This window comes from Pinus tabuliformis, chromosome 4_1 (assembly GCF_031772625.1).
Source record: "Pinus tabuliformis cultivar Carrire ecotype Pingquan chromosome 4_1, CPIR1, whole genome shotgun sequence".
NCBI classification, from domain to species: Eukaryota; Viridiplantae; Streptophyta; class Pinopsida; order Pinales; family Pinaceae; genus Pinus; species Pinus tabuliformis.
In genome coordinates this window covers 744,569,351-744,596,791 of record NC_142303.1, presented here as the reverse complement: position 1 = coordinate 744,596,791, position 27,441 = coordinate 744,569,351, and positions in this window count along the sequence as shown.

Below are 27,441 nucleotides of genomic sequence, written 5' to 3'. Positions count from 1 at the left end.
TTGTTAGTTAAAGTTTTCAATCTGAGTATGGGAATGCCTACCTCAGTGATGATATCATCTTATATATGTATTTTGTGTTGAATATTTGCAGGTTCTGACCGGGCCCTCCGCAAGATACCCCTTGAAATGATAAAGTACTTCACCCTTCCTAGATCATATAAAACCCTAATCTACTATAGGCTTCGCACTTTAGGGGGCAATCTGTTACACTAAAAAATGTCACCATGACTATTTGCAGTTAGTATGGCTCCATCCATGGTCATACTGTCCTCCTTGGCAAGTCTCATGCCTCTGCTCTTCATGCCAAACTTCAAGAAAGAGAGAAAAGTCATTTAAAGTCAATTATCTCTGGTACGCAGTTTCTCTTAACCTTACCTGTGTGTACGCAACCCAAGTTCACAATACCTGCGTACTTGTACGCTCTATATGTAAAGGGGTGGGTGCGTACTCCTGTAAAGGTAAAAATGCACAAGTTTCACTCCAAAAGCGTTACTTGTGGTCATTTCTAGAGCATTCTAGAAGCTTGTTTGACGTGTATGAAGCGCCTCCAGATGGTTCATGTATCCCTACCAAAGAGGAACTTATCCCATCAAGAGGGGAGCTATCCCATCCAAAGAGGGGCTTATCCCATTGATGGTGGACCTGAATAACTTCCCCTAGAGCACTATAAATACAGGCATTGGGCCAAAGGGAGGGGAGGTTGAAAGCTGAACATTCCTAAGGGTAGATGCTGCTGGAATTAGGACTTCCTTGTAGAAGCTTGTGAGGAGAGATTACCATCTTTGCTTGTTTCATTTGGAAGTGGGTGAGCTGATCAGAGTAAAGGAGAACTCTTGTGGACCCTGGGAAGGACCTGCACAACACCAAGGCTCAGGTTGTAATGGTTCCTTTTGTTACCTTTTAATACAAATTAGTCCATTCTTCTCAACAATTTGTTATTTATGAGTTGTTTCATATACTCCTTGGTCTATATGTTAAATATGTTTTATTTTATGTGATATTCAGGTGCTATTTAATCGTTTGATTGTTAGTGAATGCAGGTTTCGAAGAGAAAGAGGAGCTCATCCGGATCAATGAAACTGGACTACTACAACAGCGTTGGGTTACAGGTAGGATCTAAACACTTGATTTCTCATATTGTAAATGCATATTTAGTGAAGGATTGCTCTTATTTGTCTTGTTTGTCACTAGAAAGTCTTAGGCTTCTAGGGAGGTCGGTTGTGTCCGCACTAATGACTCTTTCCGTATGACAGTTTGGTATCAAAGGCTCCCAATCTCTCCTATCATAATGCTTCTCACCTCCACATGTCCCTCTCCGAATGGCGCACTGCATCCACCATGGTATATGATGCAGAAGCATGAGCCTTAAAGACAAAAGACTTTGTATTATTCCAAAAATCCAAGAAACGTTACAAGAAAATGAGTGGGGTCCTTTAGCTGTCAAATTTCAAAGCTTTCTAGATAGGATTTATACTAGAATCTATTATCACGTAAGAAATTCAAGTAGTTAGATGTAGTGCAGATGCTTGAGGAGAATATCATGCAGATTAGATAGGATTAGTTAGTTCGGTCCTTTCATTTAGGATCTCGTTGTTAATTGAAACAGTACTTATGTAAGTTCTGAATCATAATAAGGGGATTTTGATTGACTCGACTTGATTTTCCATATATAATATTTAGTTGCAGAAAATATCTCTCTGTGTAGATTTGGTCAATCTCGGAGGTGTTGCATCCATCTGTACTATCACTGTGTTTTGTTGAATTTCTTGTTTAATTCTAAAAGTTCGAGTATTGTGTAATCGAGTTAATCTCTTTGGAGTGTATTATGAATTGTGGAGTTTGAAAGTATATGGGTTCCTTGTTCAGGATTGAAGGACTGCATTCATCCTAAGCCGTTGATCTTAATTTTAACGCCTTACGATCAGTCCACAACGAGGTTAGCCTGGTGTTAACTCGTATTTTATTAGAAGTGTCTGCAAGTCAGAGGATCTAGTGCCCATCATTATTTGATGGATATCGGCTAAAGAATTGGGCGGATGTTAACTCATGAAATAAACCCAACATCAAATATATTACAGTCCATAAAACCCATCAGGTCCATCCTAAGAAATTGAGCATGTGGAAAAATCTGGACCCGTACTTCTATAAGCCATGTATTTATAAACCTCATTAGGTCCGTGTGGCCGGTTAAAGGCCACGTAGATAACTGAGCGATGATATGGTGATCGTTGGATCACTAAGGTTGCCAACCATTCGGTCAACCTCGCATCACTTTAGTCCAGAGTAAGTAAACCTTGCCTAATAGTCTTGAGATTGTGATTTTGTGATGTTTGAATAGATTAATAAGGCTCATTCTGTTGGGGGAAAGTGGAAGCAGTTCCACTAAGTTAGTCGAATAAATAACTTTATAGATAGATAAGAGATACTCCACAGGAAAGTGAAGAAGGGGTCTAGCCTAAATTACAAGAGATTGTGTCTAGTTTTTAACATTTTTCTATAACGCCTACACCCCAGCCACAATTTGTGGTATTAGAGAAGGTCAAAGACACTAAACAGGATCACAGGGGTTAGAGAAGAAAATCCACTATGGCTTCCAGAGTTGGAAGAGGATGCGGTAGAAGAGGAAGGCCTATTGGAAATACTGAAGTAATGGAAGCTATGCAACATATGTAGGCTAGATTAGAAGCAATGGAAACAGGGAGAGATGAAGATGCTGGATATGTTAGTGATCCTGAAGTGGAGGTTGTAGAAGAGAAGCAACCTATAGAAGTTACTCCTGAAATGATATTCTTTCAGTCAGTGTTGAGATCCACATCTAGACCCAAAAATGAAGTTTCAATTTATGCAGGAGGATTAAATCCTGAGGAGCATATAGACTGGATTAATGACACGGAGAAATTCTTCGATTATGAAGAAACAACAGATGAAAAGAAGGTAAAGTTTGTTGTCACAAAGTTGAAAGGATATGCAACACTTTGGTGGGATGGAGTGCACATAGAAAGAAGAAGACTTGCCAAACAACCAATTAAGAATTGGAATAGAATGGTGGCAAAACTGAAAAGTAATTTTCTACCATGTAACTATCAAAAAACATTATTTAAACAGATGCAGAATCTTAGATAGAGGTCTATGATAGTAAATGAATACAGAAACGAATTCTACAAAGTGAGTATAAGAGTAGGACAAGTCCAAGATATAGATGATAAAGTGGCCATATATGTGAATGGTCTTAGAATGGACATTCAAGATTAGATAAGTGTACTGTATCCTAAAAAAGTGGAAGAGGCTTATCAGATGGTACTGAAAGCAGAAGGAAAACTCTTGAGGAAACAATTTGCTAGAAATATAGGTACTTTTCAAGGAAGGTGAAGATAAGGTGGTAGAGGAAGATCTTCAACACTTGGAGATGGAGCTAGCAATAGCTCAATTTAGCATACACCCACAGGAGGTGATGCAAGTGGAAAAGGGAGTTTTTCTAGATGAAGAGGAGGTAGATGCAGAGGAAGAGAAGTTAGATGTTACAGTTGTCACAAGCTGGGACACCGAGCTTATGACTGCCCAGAAAATATCGGAATACCTCATAGAAATGCAATTATTTCAAAGACTGAAGAGGAAGAAACAACGGTGGCAGAAGAAGAAAATGTACCAGAGAGAGGATATTCTTTGGTAGTTAACAAAATATTTCTAAAGCTGGAAAAGGAAGTTGCTGAACCAATACAAAGGAAGACCTTGTTTAGGATTGTGTGCAAGGTTCAAGGGAAATGTTGTCAGATGATAATTGATAGTCGTAACATTGATAATTTGGTCTCTATAGAAGTGGTGGAGAAATTTAAATTGAAAAAAAAGAAACATCCAGCACCTTACAAGGTATCATGGTTACAAAAGGGACATCAGTTGTTAGTAAATGAACAATGTGAAGTAGACTTGCATTTGGGCAAGTATAAAGATAAGCTATGTATGATGGAAAGAAGAACACCTACAAATTCAACAAAGATGGTGTGAATCATACATTCCTGCCAATAGAAGAAGAAGATACATAAAAGAAACGTGAAGCAAAGACTCTTTTGCTGAGTGGAAAGGAGTACTTACAACAGATGGAGGAAGATGTGGTAAGTTTTTCATCTATTTGTAAACTAAAGGTAATAATTACTTCCACAAAAGTTTCTGATTTACCAATTGAGATTCAAGAGATGCTGGACAATTATTGTGATATAATTGTAGATGACTTGCCTAATGAGTTACCACCCACTAGAAAAATTAGTCATCATATAGATTTGATTCTAGGAGAAAATATACCAAATAAAGCAGCTTACAAGATGACTCCCGCAGAGAATGAAGAAGTAAAAAAACAGGTGCATGAACTATTAGATGAAGGATTGATTAGAGAGAGTTTGAGTCCTTGTGCAATGCCAATAGTGTTGAGCCCAAAGAAAGATGGAGGCTGGAGAATGTGCATTGATTCAAGAGAAATCAATAAAATAACCATCAAGTATAGATTTCCTTTACCTACAATTGAGGATTTAATGGACTGTCTGAGTGGAGCAAGATATTTTACAAAGCTATATATAAAGAGTGGGTATCATCAAATAAGGATTAGAGAAGGGGATGAATGGAAAACTTATTCTAAAATGAATGAAGGGTTGTATGAAAGGATGGTAATGCCTTTTGGGTTGTCGAATTCACCTAGTACATTCATGAGACTTATGAATGAAGTTTTGAAGGAATTTATTGGTAAATTTGTAATAGTATATCTGGACGATATATTAGTTTACAACAGGTCTAAGGAGGAACACATGAGACATTTTAATTATGTCTTACAAAGGTTGTAGCAAGAGAAGCTACTGATAAACTTAAAGAAGTGTTCATTCATGAAGGAAAAATTAGTGTATTTGGGTTTTGTTGTTTCTGTTGATGGATTAAATATGGATCCAGAGAAGATAAAGGCAATCATAGAGTGGCCTTCACCAAAAACTATTTTTGAGGCAAGAAGTTTTCATGGTCTTGCTATTTTTTATAGAAAATTCATAAGGAACTTTAGTAAGATCAATGCTTCTATTATCGACACTACAAAAAAATATAGATAACCATTTAAGTGGATTGCAGAAGAAAAAAGGAACTTTCAATTATTGAGATGAAAGATCACTGAAAAACCTATTTTGGTTTTTCCTGATTATAATAAACCTTTTCAAGTGAAATGTGATGCCAGTGGAGAAGCCATTGGAGGTGTTTTAAGTTAGGAGGACAGACTTGTAGCTTATTTTAGTGAGAAACTGAATGAGTCAAAGAAGAAGTATTCTTCTTATGATAAGGAGTTTTATGCAGTTGTGCAGTCATTGAAGAAGTGGAGACATTACTTGATGTCTAAAGATTTTATACTTTAGTCAGACAACCATGCATTATAGTACATTATGCGACAACCAAAGCTTAACCAGAAACATGCCAAATGGGTAGAGTATCTTCAAGGTTTTAATTTTGTCTTGAAGAATATAAATGTCCAATAAAATAAAGTAGTACATGCCTTATGTAGAAGAAACATACTAGTTCAAGAAAGTCAAATTCAAGTGTTGGGTTTTGCTTTTCTTAAGGAATTGTACGAAAAAGACTTAGATTTTAAAGAGGCATTTGAAGCTTGTAAAAATCATCTTTTATTAGACAGAAGTAAGTGGCTTGATTATTCCTTGCAATATGGCTTGTTGTTTAAAATAAATCATTTGTGCATACCAAATTGTTCGATGAGAGAAAATTAAATCAAGGAGAAACATAGTGGTGGACTTGCAGGACATTTTGGTGCAGATAAGACTTATGAGCAGTTGCATAGGTTTTATTTATGGACGAAGATGAGGATTGAAGTGGAAAAGTATGTGAAGAATTGTAAAGTCTACCAGTATGAAAAAGGAAGAAGCCAAAACACAAGGTTGTATGTTCCATTACCTATTCCAAATAGACCTTGGGATATGGTAAGCATGGATTTTGTTTTGGTTTTGCCAAAGACTCAAAGAGGAAATGATCCAATTTATGTTCTAATTGATAGATTTTCAAAAATGGCACATTTTACTCCATGTTATAAAACTAGTGATGCTACTCACATTGCTAATCTTTTCTTTTAAAGAGATAGTAAGATTGGATGGGTTACCTAAGGGTATTGTTTTAGATAGAGACTTCAAATTTGTTGGATGTTTTCGGAAGACATTGTGGAAGAAGCTTGGAACTAAACTGAGTTTCAATTATGCTTATCATCCTTAGATGGATGGATAGACTGAATTTGTAAAAAGAAGCTTGGGTAATATTCTAAGAAGTCTTACAGGTGAACATCCAAAATAATGGGATCAAGTATTGGCACAAGCTGAATATGCATATAATGACTCTCCTAACAAAAGTACAGGGGAAAGTCCATTTCACATAGTTTATGGAATGCATCCAAGGGGAGTATCTAAATTAAGAAATCTAGGAAAAGTTGAGATGATAAGTTCTAGAGGGGAAGAATTTGCTTCAGAAATGCAAGCACCACATGAGCAGGTAAAACAACAGTTACACAACAGCAACATAAAGTAAAAAAGTAGAGTAGACACGAGAAGGAGAGAAGTTAACTTTGAAGTTAGAGAGTTCTAGCACACCTGAGGAAGGAAATATTTCCAAAAAGAGAGTATAACAAGTTAAAGTTCAAGAAAATTGGACCATGCAGAGTATTGAGAAAATTTTCTTCAAATGCATATGAAATTGAATTACCCTCTGATATTGTAATATCTCCAATTTTCAATTTTTCTGATTTGTACAGGTATGAAGGTGAAAATGAAAATTATATAGTAGAAGACCAAGAGAAACAAGAAATTGATTGGGTAAAACAATTACCTGCAACAAAGGAATTGCAGCTAGAGAGGATTTTAGACAAGAAATTATTGAAGAAGACAAGGGGACAAGAGTATTTTTAGTATTTGGTCATGTGTAAAGATCAGCCAATTGCTGAAGCTACCTGGGTAACAGATGCTACACTACAGAAAATTGGGTAGTTCTATAGAAGAGCTCATGGATAAGAGCCCATGAATAATTTTCTCATGAGGAGTCTGATCCAGGAGCATGAGGCTTAAAGACAAAAGACTTGGTGTTATCCCAAAAGTCCAAAAAAAGTTACAAGCAAAGGAGTGGGGTCCTTTAGCTGTCAATTTTCAAAGCTTTCTAGATAGGATTTAGACTACAATCTAGGATGTATATTATCATGTAATAAATTCAAGTAGTTAGATGTAGTGGATATTCTCAAGGAGAATATCATGCAGATTAGATAGGATTAGTTAGTTCGGTCTTTTGATTTAGGATCTGGTTGTTAATTGAAACAATACTTATGTAAGTTATGAATCATAGTAAGGGGATTTTGACTGATTCGAATTGTTTTTCCATCTATTAGATTTAGTTGTAGAAAATATCTCTCTGTGTAGATTTGGTCAATCCCAGAGGTGTTGCATCCCTCTGTAATATCATTGTGTTCTGTTGAATTTCCTGTTTAATTCTAAAAGTTTGAGTATTGTGTAATCAAGTTTAATCTCTTTCGCATGTATTATGAATTGCGGAGTTTGAAGGCATACGGGTTCCTTGATCGGGCTTGAAGGACTGCATTCATCCTAATCTGTTAACCTTGATTTCAACGCCTTACGATCAGTCCACAACAAGGTTAGCCTGGTGTTAACTCATGTTTTATTAGAAGTCTCTGCAAGTTGGAGGATCCAGTGGCCATAGTTATTCGATAGATAGCGACTAATGAATTGGGCAGATGTTAACTCATGAACCAAACCCGACATCAAATATATTACAGTCCATAAAACCCATAGTTTCCATCCTAAGAAATTGAGCACGTGGAAAAAGTCAGACCCAAACTTTTATAATCCGTGTATTTATAAACCTCATCGGGTTCGTGTGACCGGTTAAAGGCGATGTAGATCATTGAGTGATGATACGGTGACCATTGGATCACTAAGGTTGCCGACCATTCGATCAACCTCGCATCACTTTAGTCACGAGTAAGTAAACCTTGCCTAATAGTCTTGAGATTGTGATTTTGCGATATTTGAATAGATTTATAAGGCTCATTCTATTGGGGGAAAGTGGAAGTGGTTCCGCTAAGTTAGTGGAATAGACAACTTTAGAGATAGATGATTGATACTCCACGGGAAAGTGAAGAATGGGTCCAACATAAATTACAAGAGATTGTGTCTTGTTTTGAATGTTTTTCTATAATGCCTGCACCCCAACCACCGGTATACCCATCATTGTCGAATACCACACTTTGCGTTTATCTTCATCTCCTCCCACGCATAGTACAACCTCCTGCAAACTAAGAAACATGCCCCCTGATTGCGCTACTTGTCTCGGTCCCACTCACAATTGACTACAAGTTGATGACCTATACACAAACTCCAAATTTTGTGTAATACTTCTGGTTGCCATACTATAGTTATGCTTCCACTTCCATACGTGACCCCTCCTTCATCCCTCGATATGTAGGCCTTTGTCCATACGTTGCTCAACTAACATCCTTTGGTCATGATGTTTTAATATATAAAGCCACGTTGCCTCTGTCCATATATAGCACTACCTCTATCCATATATAATGTTGCCTCTATCCATATACTCCCTCGCTATATACACTTTCCCCTTATACCAACTTCGCCAAGTAATAGCTCCCCAAAGTATTACCTTTGTCTTATATATCAGAGTCATATTTTTTTTACAATTTTACACTAGAACTACATTTTTTTTACCACTAGGAGTGAAAATTTTTATATATTGGCAGAAAATTATATTTTTTTATACAGTACACAATATTTAAGATGCATTTAGTGATATCAATTGTTGGAGTATTCCTCTCTAGGAAATAGAACTATCCAGAATGGTCATGGAAGATTAAACACACTCTCATTTTTAATGAGTTGTGGAAAGGAGTTTGTGTAGGAGAAGGAGATAATGAACCTCCAAAGCCCACCTTAGATAAGGAGATCACCATTTGGAAAAACAAGAACAATAATGCCTATGCCTTGATTGCATCATCTATAAATGAAGTGTTGAGTCACCATATTTCACCATTTTCAAATGCTTTTGAAGCCTTACAGAAGATGAAGGAGCTCTATGAATCACACTATGAACTTGAAGTTGTCCAATTGATGATTAAATTGTTTAGCCTTGAATTGAAAATAGATGATCCTCTTGCTTTAGAATCAAAATTAAGATGTATTATGCATGATATAAAAACTAGTGGTGTTCAAATAGACATTCCTCTTGTAATATATGTCAAGGCGCTATATCCCACTTATTCAAATTATCTTTAATCATTGCAAGCAAGTGGAAACATCAAGGAGATTACCTTTGACTCCCTTGAGAAGAATTTTTCTGAGAGAGAGAAGGCTTTTGCAGGGAAGAAGATAAATCCTAAGTCTTGTGAAGAATTTGTATGTCTTGCACATAGAGATAAGAATCATCTTCAAGATTCTTCTAGAGGAAGAGGTGGTCGAAGAAGAAGAGGAAGAAGAAATTTTAGGGGTGGAAGGATAAACATTTCCAAGGAGAAAAGTACGATCTTTATTGCATATGTTGTAATATAGATGGACATGATGCATCCACATGTAAATTTCCTTGGGATATAATTGAGCATGAAATAAATGAATCCAAAGGTAAAACTCATGACAAAGAGAAAGGTAAAGCACCTGAATCTGGTCACTATGTTGTGGCACATTTTAATTTGGGAGTAATTGAAGAATTATTTAATGCTTCACTTGCTTCTTGGAGAAATAATTGGTTTCTTGATTCAGGGGAAACTTACCACATGACTTTTAGAAGAGAATTTTTTGAAGAATTTAATAACAATGTTGACGGAGAAGTATACTTTTCATACAAATAAAAACTCAAGCCATCAAGGCTTGGAACCATCAAGCTCAAATTGCTTGGTCTTCTATAATTTCTTCTGCGTGATATTTATATATCTTGAATCTGAGGAGAAACTTGTTGTCCTTGGTCCACATCCGCCAACAAGGACACTCCATTCATATGTTTTATGGAAAGGTTGAGGTCAGCAAAGAATCAGATCTCTCACTTGTCATGACATGGATAGAATAAGAAATACTTCTGAAGCCGCAAGGTACCTTTATTCGTGCAAAAAAATTATCATACAGTTCCCATTATGATGAAGGTACATTTCCATCATCTTTTATGGAATTCTAGATTTGGACATTTGTATTAGGACAACCTTCACATGTTGAAGAAAAGTGATGTTATTGGTTTGCCTACAACTATTAGGAATCTTAAGCAATGTGATTCTTGGATTCTAGGAAAGCATAACAAACAATATTTTCATGATTCAAATTCCAGAGCACATAGAAAACATGAACTCATTGATTCAGACTTATGTGGCCCAATTCTTATTCCTTCCATAAATGGAAATAAATATATGATATAATTTATTGATGACTAAAGTAGAACGTGTTGGGTTTATTTATTAAAGAAAAAATATAGTGCTTTTCAGACATTGCAGAACTTTCATGCATGGATTGAAAATGATGCAAAATTTCATATTGGCTATATTTCCTTTGATAATGGAAAATAATACACTTCAAATGAATTTGAAAACTACCTTTGCCAGTGTGGGATCAAGCATCAAACAATTGTGCCTTATAATCCCAAACAGAATGGAGTAACTGAAAGAATGGGCTAGACAATCTTAAATATTGTACGTTCCATGATGTTTTTTAGGAATGTAAAATTGATGTTTTGGGCTGATGCAGTTCTATGTGCTGCGTATGTAAAGAACAGATGTCCATCTAATGCTATTAGAAGCAAGACTCCTTATGAAATGTGGTGGGCACATTCCGTCTGTAAAGTATCTCAGGGTCCTTGATTCCACCTATTTTTCCTTGATACCAAAGGAACAAAGAAACGAACTTGGTGCAAGGAGTCAAAAGTGTATCTTCTTGGGGTATTCAAATAACTCCAAAGCATACTGTCTCTATGATGTAGTTAATAAGATGTTTTTTGTATCTATATATGTGACTATTCTTAAATCTTCCAAATATGACATTATTGTTGAGTGACAACTTGATCTCTTGGATAGATTTAGACAAGCAAAGTCATTTCAATAATTTGATAATGAGATTCACATCTTGAAGGGGTTTTCCTATACTAGATCAATCTACGGAACCTTCTTCTGATTAAATCTCTTCCCCACGTGAAGCTTTATCCATTGATGATACCTTAAGTGATTTGGTTGGTAGAATTGGGAGACTAAATCTTGACTCAGCCCCAATTCCGTCAACTGAGTAGCTTGGGCCATCTCAGAAAGGTCCTCCAAAATGGCTAACAAAGACACTTGAAGGTGTTCATCCTGATGAGGTTAGAAAGGCAGGAACAAGAAATCCAACTAGGAAAAATGGAGGTGATGAAGCCAATTTTGATTCACCTATTGATATGGATGTTTCTTATGATTGTTAACTAAATTTGTTTATAGATTTTGAACCATCTTCCTTCAAAGAAGACGCTTCTCATGATGAATGGAAAGAAGCGATGCAAAAGGAGTATGATTCCTTGATCAAGAATGGTTTTTGGAAGTTGGTTGATCCTCCATTGGGAACCAAACCAATTAGCTACAAGTGGGTCTACAAGAACAAGTATAAAGTTGATGGCTCACATGACAAGTACAAATCTAGAGTTGTGGCAAAAGGTTTTTCATAGAAGGAAGGGGTAGATTATGAGGAAACTTTTTCCTTGATAGAAAAGTGGGTTACCATCCATACACTCTTTTCCCTGGCATCTCAGAGAAGTTGAAAAATCCATCAAATGGATGTAAAATAGGTTTTCTTGAGTGGAGATATGAAAGAGAATGTTCTTATGTCCCAACCAGATTGATTTGTTGTGAAGAGCCAAGAACACAAAGTATGCAAGCTTGGGAAATCTTTGTATGGCCTCAAGAAAGTATCGCGAGCTAGGTATGAAGATTTAATTGATCATCTTCTAAAACTAAACTTCAAACATTATGATCTTGATGATGCAACTTTGTTTGTTAAGAAAGTTGTAAAAATAGTTGTATATCTTGTGGTTTAGGTAGAAGATATTTTGATGACAGGGAATAATGAGACAAATGTTGCATCCATAAAGAAGGAATTGAGGAAATGTTTTGAAATGATTGACTTGGGTTATGTTAACTATTATCTTGGTATTGGAGTAACTCAACATACAAATTTTATATTCCTCTCTCAAAAGAAGTACATTGGACATCTTCTAAACAAGTTTGGCATGGTTGAGCACAATCCTTTGACTACTCCAATGGAACAGAACTTGAAGCTCACATCCATTGAAGGAAAAGAATTTGAGGATGCAACAAAGTATAAATAACTTGTAGGAAGTCTCAGCTACCTAACTGTTACCAGAACAAACATCTTCTTTTTTGTTGGAATCCTCTCTAGGTTTATCCAAAAGGCCTCTAAGGGACATTGGCTTACTGCAAAAAGACTTCTAAAGTACTTGAAGGGAACTCAAGACTTTGGACTCAAGTATACACAGGTGGGCGACTTCAGATTGATTGGATACTTTGATTGAAACTTCGATAGAGATAAATAACTTGGGGTATCTACTTCAGGTTATGCTATGAGTCTTGGATCAGGATACGTCTCCTATAGATCACAAAAACAATCAGTTCCAACATATTCCACAATAGACGCAGAGTATTTAGTAGCAGCTGAAGAAATAAAGGAAATTGTGTGGCTCTGGAAGATTGTAGAATATTTGCAGGTGAAACATGTGCATTCAAATTCACTCATGATTGAAAACACTTATGCAATAAATTTGGCCAAGAACCCAAAGTTCCATGATCAAATGAAGCACATCAATATAAAATACCATCTGATTTGACATAATGTTGAGGCCAAGACAATCCATATACACCACTGTTCCACAAATGAGTAGATTGCAAACATCTTCACCAAAGATATTGGAAGAAAAAATTTCAAAAGATTCAAAATGATGCTTGGACTCACCAACATCCCTTCAGATTAAGAGGGGGAATGTTGACACCTAATCATTGGGATTGGGTGAATATATGTAAAATAGTATAAATAGTAAATAAGGAGAATAGGATATGAAGCACAAGAGTCTCTCCCTCCATGTATATATTCATGAGAAATATTAATGCAAACCATAATTCACATTGTGGAGTTACCTCCTGGCTTGACATTCACACATGTATTATTTGACACATCCCTTAGTTGATAACCGACTTCAATAATATTTTCATTTTGTAAGTGGTAAGAGAATATTTAGGTGGGTTTAATTAATAATCAAAGACACATGTATAAGGTATTTAGTCGAATTCGAGGAAAAAAACATCTGTGCAAAATTCCCCCTCTACATAGCCTTTAACCTGCATGAAGTCATGAATGTGTGTAGAATGAAGGGTGTGAGGAAGAGGATGTATATATGAGAGAATAGGGGTGTAGATATAACATTCCTTCACAAGCATGAAATTATTTTAAATTTAAGCAGAAACTTAGTATCCAATATTAATTAAAGTTTATTTTTTATGCGAGTAATAAGTGTTGTGCAGGAGAGTGGTTGTGTGGAGAAACGAGAAAAACTTTAATTTGCAATACTCTACATTTTCGGATATATTTCCCACAAACCAATACATTTTAATTAATTAATTAGTAGCTTTTTCCTATTAAAATATATATCGGGTGAAAAATAAGTGTAGATGACTAACTTTTCATATTACTATATGGATGTGGGATCGTTTATTTGATATCGGGATGAAATAATGGTGTGGGACAAACCATGTATGTAATGTGGTGGTTCCTTCCTTCACGCTTATACAATATACATTATAGCTCTGTAGTTCTCGAGCTTAGTAATATGTAATTATGTAAGAACATTTAATGTTTATTTCTCCTCTGAATTTGTTTTAATTTTAGTTATTGTTTAATTAGAAGCTAGTAGTAATATTAATTTTCATAGAAAGAGGATGTCCTTATAGGTTAACATGATAAAACTAGAAAAAAAAATTACATTTTTTAACAAATATATAAACATTTTATATAATGCATGTGGCATTGAGAGCCCAAGTGTTATCATAACCATGCAAAAATTGTATTGGAAAATTTAGAAGAATATTTATTTAATGAAAATATGTAACATTTCTAGTTATTGTATGTGCCTACAACTACCTAGCATCATCTAGGTCCATTGAACCAAAATTGTGAATAGTGATAGATGATCTCGTTTTGTCTCCAAGAGGTAAGCGTTATTTCAAATAACTTAAATGGAGTGTTAGAAAATATTTTGGAGTGTGAAGCATAAATAAACAAAAAATGAAAGAACACAGCTCAGAAACTAGTTTATAAGTACAAGGCTTATTGATCATTTTAGAGAATAGCCATCATTTTATAATATTTCAGAGTAAATGAAATTTAATACTAACACAATCTAAATCGTATTCAAGGAGATGACCTAATCATTCATGTATTTGGTGAATTGAATACTAAAAAGAATGATATTGGAAATAATGCTTCCATGACTTGCAAGTTGCCATGAGGTGTAACTGTGTGAGTTGCTAAGTTATTAGTTATATCAACTACTTTTAGTAATCTAGATCCACCATTCTCGGATCTAGAGGTATCATGTATTCCTACATATGTAATATGTAATCGTTGTGAGATCAATAAAATTATTATGACTTTGGTTGTGTTAACAATCTCTTGCTCTCTCTCTATTTTCTAACATGGTATCAGAGTGGGTAATAGCTTAACTTCCTGAGTGAGGGACAGGAATATGTGAGAGCCATGAGAATAAATAACTATATTGGAGTAGTTTAGATGTGTTTTTGGTTTTTGTTTTCATTCCTTTGAAGATATTTGTGTAGATTTCTTATGTGTACAATGGATTCACTCTAGCGAGTCACATGAATGGTTAGGTGATTATATGAATTATAATTGAATATATATCTTGGAATATGATGATGAAAAGTTTTGATTCAGCGATCACCCAAAATATTGTGGATATATATTTGCAAATCAATTTATGCCTTTTGCTTGGACGAGTTCATAAAGAATATCGGTGATTTCCTGCGGTGTAAAACTATGGAGCGTTTGATTTATTCCGCTAAGTCGACGGGTGGTGTGAAGGCCATGGAAGTCGCCATATATCAACACATTTTTGCGTGATTTTCCATAGTGGGAATCATCGCCATGAACTTTGCATTCACTGTACGATACAGAAGGGAAAAATTTAGCGTGGAATTTTTTGCTGCAAGGTTTTCCAATATATTGTTCATGCTCTACCAGTGGAATGACACCAACCCAAAAAATCTTGGCTGCAATCTCAACAAATTTCAATAGCTGGACATCAACAACAATAAATAGACTTGTAGATTTCTAGACTACATAATCATTTGTTGCTAACCATGAAAGAAATGACCAAATTTAGCCACGCTTTGCATAGATGATTCAAATAGACAAAAATGGATTTGGGTCATAAATTCCTTGTTAGATATGAATTTTAACTCATAAAGAATTAGTTTTTCATTTTCTTGTCAATTGTGCTCAGGAAAGGTGTGTTTGATATTAATGGTCCTCTCACTAGCATTAGATCATTATGGCTACCTTTAATATGGAGAATCTCAAGGCGACTATTGATATTGTGTTCACTATTGTTATCAGCAGGGGATGATTGTTATTGATATAGAAAGTGCTAGTTAAAGAAAAATGTCCATATTTGCAATGAAAATAGATTCATGAGTCTGTTATTTTGTGTTGTGGGAAAATCTAGTGTTATTTTATTATGTTGTAGTGCATTATTTTTCAAGTGTAGTGTGAAATTCAGATGATGTAGAACCATAAAGAACATGCCAACTATTCAACAAACTAATGTGACCCATCGTGCTTCGGGAGCATAAGTACATGTTATTTATACAAGGTCAAGTTGTATAATTATCTGCTGAATACATTCTGTACCTAGAATGCAATCCTAGATAACTGGTGAATATAGTGGAAGACCATATATTCAATAAATGGTGGCATTTCCATAGTATAGTTCAATATCGAGACTGACCCATTGCGCTCTGGGAGGTTGAGAAGTGTCAATTCTACAAAGCACATCAACGATGGTATGAAACAATTATGTCTTAAATGAATCAATTGGGAAGCTTGAAAGTGTGGTGAAGAAAAGAGTGGAAACTCTGAGATTTCAGAGTATATATGAGTGCTATTGATGACCATATCAGACAAATTTGATAGAGATTCATTCATTGTTGTAATGTCTACTTTCTAGTTTTCGCATGTAAGCATTAAGAGAGGGTATTGGAAGTAATGGTTCCATGAATTCCAAGTTGTCATGAGGTTTAAGTGTGTGATTTCCTAAGTTATTAGTTGTATCAACTATTTTTATTAACTAGATCCACCATTCTCGGATCTAGAAGTATCATATATTTCTATATATCTAATCTTTGTGAGATCAATCAAATTATTGTGTCATTTGTGTTGTGTGAAAATTCTGTAGCTTTCTATCTATTTTTTAACAACTGATATTTGCATATATATATATATATATATATATATATATATATATATATATATATATATATATGTTTTCTATTAATCATATATAGTAGTTACGTCTCTAGGAATCCCTTATATTGGAATTGGGCTCTTTAATCATTTTCTGAATTAATATTTTTGATCTGATGATCTAAATTGAAAGATGTGAGTATATTCTCGTCTTCGCCACTCTATCAATGAATTAAATTGAAATTGATAACATCCTTTAATATTTAAATCAAGTGTTTAAACCTTGTTTAAATTAATTTTTTACCAAATCATCATTAAAAATTTACTGTGACTCTTATTTATGTCCAAGTACGAATATTAAGAAAATAAAATTAGAAAGTTAATGTGAAATGTGCATGTGAAAGAGATAGGTGTCTATTTACATTCTTGAACGTATGCATGATTAAACATGGAGGAATGGACCACAACAACTGAAACGTATCCGTGATTAAACGTGGAGGAATAGAACCCAACAATGGAAACATATGCATGATTAAATGTGGAGGAATAGAACCCAACAACAAAAACATATACATGATTAAATGTGGAGGAATAGATAACACCAACATGGAGGTATAAGGAAAAGGTTTCATGATCCTCATCGATGTGGTGTGGCTATGTAACTGCTTTGGTTGAATTTTTGCTTCATGGCATGCTCTCTTTCACTATACAAGAAGATGGTTTCTATTCCTCATATTTCTCTAAATCAATTTCTCCTTCTATGCTATGCTCTTATTTCATTGAGTCTCAAATAATTGTTGATCATGTAATAGATCCACAAAATATCTCTAGATGTAGTGAATAAATGATAATGGTGATGAGATCTGATAGAAATATAATGGTATAGACGACTCCCTTACACTGTTCTCCTTCTCATGGTAGCATATTGGCAGAGTTACCATGGAAAGGCGTGCAAGTAATATCTTGGATGGCAGCAATATTATTACATCTAAAGTGGTATTGCTGGAACTAGAATTGCAAGCAGTAAATCTAGTGGTATTCTCAATTTCAATTTATTTGCATTTTTTTTACAAATGAATTAATAATTTTTTGAGGAATTGACCTTATTTTTAATAGATTACACACTATTTTCTAGCTTTACATTAACCTTAGAGCTTGATTTCTAAAAATATAAATAGAGCCTCACAAAAATTATATAATTATTCACCAATAAATCTCAAGGTGTGAATGTTTGGTTGTCTCAGGATAAACGTTTAGAAGATTTATGCAAGATCATATCTTCAATTTGCATCAAATCACTGGATAGATTAGGGAATATTGCACTGTAAATCAACAAATTATGAAGATACGCATAACAACAACCCCGGAACAAAAGTGTCCTCTTCATTTACATGGGTGTTTAGTACGAAAAGGTATTGGAATTTTTAGGTAGCATTTTACTCTATAACTTTGAGTATATCAAAACCTTGATGAATACTAGGTGATATGAGACATATATGATGGATTTTTATGGAATTAAATTCATACAAATTGTCCCAACACACTATGATGATGTTTTTGACTTATTGGATATCTGGGTTCTACACACTCACAGAAGTAGTGTAAAGTTTGTACAAAAATTCTCTTTGAATAACTCATACATGTAATATTCTTCTTTTCTTACTGGATTATTTATACATGTGATCTTCGTATTTTATTATTGGATTTAAACATGTTTATGTCGCTACTCAGTGGTACATGCTAATATTTATTATTCTAAACTTGGGAAATTGAGCTCTGAAATAACGGCGGTTATTTCTTATCAGAACAAAAATGATGATTTAATATTTTAAAGAATAAAAATTTATATATGGAGGAACCAACCATTGAAATTCATTTCCCTATTTATAAAATCTGATAAATTTTGGCTCAAATGTAAACCAAATCTTTATAATTTTTGAGTAGCAGAATTGATGTAGCAAATGTTTTATAATGTTTAAAAACAAAATTGAGGAAATTCTTTTGATATTATTCTTTCCTTAGTTTAATTGGTTTATGTTTTTAATTTTTATTTTTTTGGATAAATAAAAAAATAAAATAGAAGAACAAACAAACTTATTAGTTAAAATATACAAATAAATTCAATGTTTTGATTTTCTTCTTTCATATTTAACACATTAATTTTTCTTAGATATCTTGAACTATAAAATTTGATGGGTTTCCAATATAAAATAATAACCTTAGAATTTGATTTAAAATTTAAAATTATATTTTTTAATAAAATGAATTAAAAAGAACAGAGGCATAAACTAAATTTATTGTTTCAATTTTAATATATTTTTGTTAAAATTTTTATTAAAAATATAAACTCAAAATATTAATAACCAATAAATAAATATATATATATATATATATAAAATAATTAGAATTCTCTTTACTTCAAAATAAAAATAATATCTAACACTTGTAAATCCCTGTATCATCAATATCTATCAAACCCTATATCACTCACCTCTTATGACACATATTTCATTCCAAAATTTGTGATACATTCTCATTTTCAAATATAAGAACATAATTATTGCATATGAAATACATTAATTTTTTAGTTAATATAAATTTGAATTATTTATTTAAATTTTACCTTGTATACCTCTAAAATTACAACAAAGGCCATCGTCAATCTTTATTTATATACCCTTCGTTAGCTTTCAGTTTCGTTACTCTTAATTTTAACCAATATGAAATTTTACAAAAGATTCACCGAGTTTAGCCCAGGAAAAATGTACAATAGAAATTATTTATGTATTTGAATAAAAAATCTAACCAATCATATGAGTCTTAAACAAATCCACACTGATGTAATATCTATTTTAGATGATTATGGAATAATTCTCTAATATCTCCTGGATGCGGGTGTTTGAGGTGGCTTTAAATATGAAGGGACAGGGGTGGGGCGAGGTAGATCGACACCTTCCCACCCAGTACAGAACGTTAAATAAAAGTAAGGCGGTTGGCTCTTGGCATGCGCGCAGAGCAAGGTTCATCGGCTCTCATTCCAGCAGCTCCGGTTCACACATCATGTCTACAACACTGGTTCTTCCCTCCGCACGCTCTGGCCTGCATCAGAAGGCGACGTTCTTCAATGCTATAGTTATGGAAGGAGCATCTCGAGGCATGCCAGAGGAGGATAAATCCAGGCTATGTCTCAGGTATGTGGTGAATTCGTCTTTGCTATTTCATTCGATTCATTCTCTCGCCTCTGGCCTCATTTCTAATTTCTGACTGTTTGATGTGAACTTTGTCATTCCTGAGGTCTCTCGGAACTTGCTGGGGAAGGTTACTCTGGTGCTTGGCTCGGCCCTCTTGGCGGAGCAGCTTCTGTTCTTCCTCTCGTTCCTTTCCTGGGTTTCGAGCTGTTGTTTCGATGTCTTTGTCTCGTTGATTCATTATCTTGTCTCAGGCCTCGTTTCTGGTTTCGGGTTGTGGGATGTTGGCCCTGTCATTCCTGAGGCCTCTCGGGATTTGCTAGGAAGGGATAATTCAGTGCTCAGCTCTGTTCTCTTGGCGAAGCGGCTTCAGTTTTTCCGCTGGCTCCCTTCCTGGACCTTGGGTCTCTGCTGCGAAGTTTTTTCGATCTGCTGGCAAAGCTGTTGCCATCTCCCGGTCCTCGCTGTTGCTCTACCTACCTGGCATCCCATTGCTGCTCTCTCCCAGATGCCTCGTCTGTGCCAAAAAATGGGGTGCCAAAGACGCCAACCTCAGTGCGCGCCTTCCAGTTCGTCCTCTGATTCACCTTCCCTCTCCAGTGAGTTGTTTGCAGGCTGCTACCCCAGCACCCGTAGTGGGAGAGGGCGGCTCCATTCCTCTAGCTACCACCCTGGGCCTCCTTCCACGTCTGGCTCTACAATCTTCACCTTTAACAGCTCTCTGAATCGCCCTAGGATAATTGCTCATATCTTGGTGGTTTTCCATGAGGATGATCAGACAGAGGACTCTGGATCTCATTTGGGAGGTTCGGGGGCAATCTCTATTCCATCTTCTTCCCTCCAGCTGGGTATTGGAAATGCGCCTCGACATGATTTGAATGTACAGGTTCGCAGCGCTCAAGATGTGGTGATGGCGCCGGTTGACCCTCATCCCTCTGATCAGAATGCGGCTCAAGCAAGGGATTTGCCAGATTATGGTTGGTGTTGTATCGAGGAAGAGCCTCCAAATGACTAGTTCGCTCACCCCAACCTCGTCTTCGTGTAGTGCGACCCTTTCCACTAGGCAAGTTTGTAATGCAAACAGTTTTGTGGTTTTCCAGTGTTTTTTGGCATTTTTCTTAATTCTGCATTATCAAGAGAATCTCAACCCAGTCTCCTGCGTGGGTCCTGAAAACTGACCCAACAATGAGCTCACTGCAGTCAGTCTTCTCATATGCTTTTCTTGACAGTTCTGCCTCTCTTCAAAGCAGAGTTTTGACTTTGGTCATGTTGTAATTGTACCTCCTTACTTTGTTAATAGATTAATCTTATTTAGAAAAAAAAAAATCTCCAATATCAATTATCTATTTAGATCATCATGATTTTTTAAAATTAAATAATTATTTTAATAAATATTTGCTTTGAGTTAAGTTAATGATTTCATTTTAATATTATTTAAATATATATTTAAACATTAAATTATTATATATAAATTGGATATTTAATGAATATTTATCTTATAATCAGATTAATAATCACATTATAATATATTATTTAATTCCGCCACATATTTTATTCCCAAATTTTGTGTCATTTTGAGACTTGATAAATGCAAACCTTCGTTCACATAGAAATGATAGAACGGATAACGCTAGATTTTGTAGCCGCTAAGAGAAATATTTTCTCTTCGACTCAACTTCGAGATTTTCAATTTTCTTTACATGCAAAAACAAACTATTAATTATTATGGAACGTAAATATTTATCTTAAACTATTAATTGTTATGGAATGTAAATATTTATTTTTTATTTTATTTAAATTTTATGAGAAAATTTTTGTGATTTTTGTTTAACTTATTTGAATGATATTTTTAATATAAAAAATTCAATATTTTAAGTTTTTATTTTTATAGGATTTAAATTATAAAAAAATTGTCATTTAAAATTATAATTGATAATAAAATTATATAACATAAATTAAATTTATTATATTAATTTTAAGTTATATTCATCTTTATACATACTAGTGAAAATGACTAAAATATACATATTGAAAATACATGAAATATTCTCATATTCACATATAACCATACTCTAGGCTTAGGAGCATTGTCGAATTTTTTTTTGTCTTAGTTTCATATAAAAAAGAATTAAAAGAAGGCATAAATATTTTAATGTAGGGAGTGAAAAACAATATTAATATTAATAAATAAGAATAATAACATCTTTTTTCCATAACTGAGTATAAAATTATTAATAAAAATTAAAAATTAAAAAATCTATTCATTTTAACAATATTAATGATATTAGCACTAATATTCTTGATACAAAGTGTATTAACATTAATATTAGTAAATAAAATTAGTAATATTTATATTTCCATTATTTTAACCATTGTTCAAATGGGTGACCATAATTTATGACAAAAATATGGTCAATCATTACCAAATATGTGAAACCATCACAAAACATATTGAGCCATGGGAAACTTATGTCAATTATGACAATCATGGTCACCTTTGGTTAACCATATTTACCATAATCAACCTATTAAAATCATGGTCAACCCATATTTAGCATGGAAAACAATGGTTAAAATGCTCAAACATGGTCAACCTAAGTCACCATGGTAAAATGTAGACAACGTAATGGTTAACCATAATGGTCTACAGTTTTCAACCATGGAAAACAATGGTGAAGCCTCGTTGGATATGCTCAACGATGGTCAAACATTATGGTCATAAATGGTCAACCATTTTGGTCATAATAAAGGGTTCATACTATTATAGTTTATAATAAAGAGTTTAATATTAGGGTTTATAATGTTGGCTTTAATATTAGTGTTTATAATGTAGGGTTTATAATATTGGTTTTAATATTAGGGCTTATGATGTAGTGTTTATAATATTCAAACATAATCAACCATAATGGTTAATCAAGGTCTCTATGGTCAACCATGATCAACGATGGTGAAACAATGTCAATGAACATTAACCAAGTTCATACAAGATCAACATAATTAGAATGGTCAACGAATGTCTACCAAGGTCAACGTCCCATTGTTACATTACATTGCAATTTCATTCAGGTCAACCATGATCAACCATTGTGAGCTATGATGAGCCATTATCAACCATGCTCAACCACGGTGATACATGGTTGAACGTGGTCAACATAGTTAGTCATGGTCAACCATTATCAACTATTCTTTATAATATTAATCACTTAGGTTTATAATATAAATAATCTCTTCGGTTTATTTCTTAGGGTTTATAATATTTGTTTTATTGGAGCTTATAATATTAGGTTTAATAGAGTTTATAATATTTGATTTATAATATTAAGTTCAATATTAGGATTTGTAATACAGGATTTATAATATTTCGCCTTATAATATTGAAACATAGTCAAATAAATTCGACCATTGGGTTTATAATATTGCAGTTTTTAATACCATATTTATAATATTGTGTTTAATATCAGGGGTTTCAATTTTTCGGTGTCTAATTGTCAGAGTGTGACAAGCATCATCACAATGCTAGTGTCACAATCATTGTTACAATGATATATTACATTGCAATTTATTATTAATAAAAATAAAAATTTGAAAATTCTATTCATTCTAACAATATTAAAGATATTAACATTAATATTCATAATATAAAGTGTATTAATAGTAATATTAAAATAAAATTAACAATATCTACCTTTTAATTTAGTCAAATATTGTCATATATTGTGAATATTATCAATCATTGTTACTCATAGCCATGTATGGTTGAATGTCACATTGTGACAAGGATAGTCTCACCATGAAAATAAACCATGTATATTCTAGTGTTTGTAATATTTATATTTCATTTTACCAATATTGGGTTTATAATATTGTCCCTTGGGTTTAAGATTATTCCCTTGGGTTCATGGTCCCTTGGGATTTTAGTATTAATCCCTTTGGCTTGTGTTTCCCTTGGGTTCATAACATCAATCCTTTGGGTTTATTATTAACTTGGCTTTATAATATCAATAATGGTCAACCATAGTCAACCATAACCAACCATAGTCAATTGTGGTCAATGATGGTCTGATCTCGCATTATGATGAAAATTATCTCCACTTAACATTTATATACCTCGGGATTATAATATTAGTCCCTTGGGTTTAATATTATTCCCTTATGTTCATAATCCCTTAGGTTTTTAGTATTAATCCCTTGGGTTTATTGTTCCTTTGGGTTTATAATATCAATCGCTTGGGTTTATTATGATGTCAACCATGGTCAATCACAGTCCATCATGGAATTTGATAAGGATTGTCTCAATATTAAAATCAATGATGGCCAATCATGTTTATTTTAGTATTTATAATATTTAACTTATGGTTTATATACATTGGGTTTATAATATTAGTCCCTTGGGTTTAATATTGTTCCCTTCGATTCATACTTCCTTGGGGTTTTAGTATTAATCCCTTGGGTTTATAATATCAATCCCTTGGGCTTATTATTCCCTTATGTTTATAATATCAATCATGGTCAACCATACCATGGTTGAATGTCACATTGTGACAAGGATTGTATCACTATGAAAATAAACCATTTTTATTTTAGTGTTTGTAATATTTATATTTCAGTTTACCCAATGTCCAGTTTATAATATTAGTCCCTTGGGTTTTATATTATTCCCTTTCCTTCATAGTCCCTTATGTTTTTAGTATTAATCCCTTGGGTTTATGTTTCCCTTGGGTTCAAAATATCAATCCCTTGGGTTTATTATTAACTTGGTTTTATAATATCAATCATGGTCAACCATAGCCATACATAACCAACCATGGTCAACTATGGTCAATGATGGTCCCACTCTCGCATTATGAAAAAAATTGTCTCCACTTATGGTTTATATACCTTGGGTTTATTGTTACTTTGGGATTATAATATCAATCGCTTGGGTTTATTATTCCCCATTCAACCATCGTTTATTATGATGTCAACCATGGTTAGCCATGGTCCAACATGGAATTATGATAAGGATTGTCTCAATATTACAGTCAATGAGTCAATCATGTTTATTTTAGTGTTTATAATATTTATCTTAGGGTTTATATACGTTGGGTTTATACTATTAGTCCTTTGGTTTTAATATTATTCCTTTGGGTTCATAATCCCTTGGGGTTTCAGTATTAATCCCTTGGGTTTATTATTATATTGGGTTTATAATACCAATTCCATGGGTTTATTATTCCATTATGTTTATAATACCAATCATGGTAACCATTGTCAATCATAGCCAACCATTGTTGAATGTCGCATTGTGACAAGGATTGTTTCACTATGAAAATAAGCCATGTTTATTTTAACGTTTGAAATATCTATATTTGGGTTATACAATGTTCGGTTTATCATATTAGTCCCTTGGGTTTAATATTATTTCCTTGGGTTCATAGTCCCTTGGGGTTTTAGTATTAATTTGTTGGGTTTATGTTTCCCTTGGGTTCATAATATCAATCCCTAGGGTTTATTATTAACTTGGCTTTATAATATGAATCATGGTCAACCATGGTCAACGATAACCAACCAAAGTCAACTGTGGTTAATGATGGTTCGATCTTACATTATCACCAAAATTGTCTCCACTTACGATTTATATACCTTGGGTTTATAATATTAGTCCCTTTGGTTTAATATTATTCCCTTCGATTCATAATCCCTTGGGTTTTTAGTATTAATTCATTGGTTTTACTCACGTGGGCTTCATTGGGGGAGCAATACCATACCACATGGGTTCATATTAGGGGATATGTATTGAGGAATAAATGGCATAATATATTGGGGTATATATAGGGGGTAAAGGGTTTTTATATTGGTAGTTATAAAAAATGGAGCTCAAAGTCATTGAAAAAATATAAAGGGGTATAAAATATGTTAATGAAAAAATGGATACCCACAATATCTAGTGGAAGTAAGGGTTTTTTAAATTGGGAGGGCGAATTGAGTTTGTATTGGTAGGGGGTTAAATAATGTGATTTTTAGGGGTTATTTCCAATATGTATTGGAATTAGGAGTATTGTTTAATATGCCACGAATGCACTTGATAAGCCAGAGGTTCATTGAATGAAGCCCCCATGGGTTTACTATTCCTTTGGGTATATGATATCAATCACTTGGGTTTATTATTCCCCAGTCAATCATGGATTATTATGATGTCAACCATGGTCAACCATGGTCCAACATGGAACTGTGACAAGGATTATCTCAATATGACAATCAATGATGGTCAATCATGTTTATTTTAGTGTCTATAATATTTATCTTAGGGTTTATATACGTTGGGTTTATAATATTAGTCCCTTTGATTTAATATTATTCCCTTGGGTTCATAATCCTTTGGGGTTTTCGTATTAATCTCTTGGGTTTATTATTCCATTGGATTTATAATATCAATCCCTTGGGTTTATTATTCCCTTAGGTTTAAAATATCAATCATGGTTAACCATTGTCAATCATAGCCAACCATGGTCAACCATGGTTTAATGTCACATTGTGACAAGGATTGTCTCACCATGAAAAAAGCAATGTTTATTTTAGTGTTTATAATATTTATATTAGGTTTACTAGTGTTGGGTTTATAATATTAGTCCCTTGGGTTTAATATTATTCCCTTGGTTTCATAATCCCTTGGGGTTTTAAAATTAATCCCTTAGGTTTATGTTTCCCTTGGGTTCATAATATAAATCCCTTTGGTTTGTTATTAACTTGGTTTATAATATCAATCATGGTCAACCATAGTCAACCCTAACCAACCATGGTCATTTGTGGCCAATCATGGCCCGATATCGCATTATGACAAAATTTATCTCCATATGAAAATAATTCACAATCATGGACAATCATGGTCAATGATGGTCAGCCATACTTGATGATGGTCAACCATTCTTTATAGAATCAAACATGGCGGACCATTGTCAATTATTGTAAAACATGTTTGAACATTGTGTTGTGACAAAAAAATTTCTCGATATGAAAATCAACCATGATCAACTATGGTCCAATGTTGCATTGTGACAAAGATTGTCTCGATATGAAAATTAACCATTTTCAACCAAGGTCCAACATGGAATTGTTATAAGGATTGTCTCAATATGGAAATCAAGCATGGTCAATCATGTTTATTTTATTGTTTCTAAAATTTATCTTAGGGTTTATACACGTTGGATTTATAATATTAGTCTCTTGGGTTTAATCTTATTCCCTTGGGTTTATAATATCAATCCATTAGGTTTATAATATTAATCATGTTAAACCATGGTCAATCATAGCCAACCATGTTCAAACATGGTCAAACCATATGGATATGGAAATCGACCATGGTCAACCATGGTCCAACGTTGTGTTCTGACAAAAATTGTCTCAATATGAAAATCAATCATTGTCAACCATGGTTAACCATGGTCCAACATTGCATTGTGACAATGATTGTCTCTATGTGGAAGTAAAAAATGGTCAACCATGTTTATTTTAAGGTTTATAATATTCATGTTAGGCTTTATATACCTTGTGTTTATATTTTTTATACCTTAGGTTTATTATTCCCTTTGGTTTATAATATCAATCGCTTGGGTTTATGGATCCAAGTGTTCATATTCCTAGGGTTTAATATTATTCAACAGTCGTCAACCATATTCAACTGTGGTCAACCATGGTCTAATGTTGCATTGTGACAAGGATTGTCTCAATATGAAAATCAATCAAGCTCA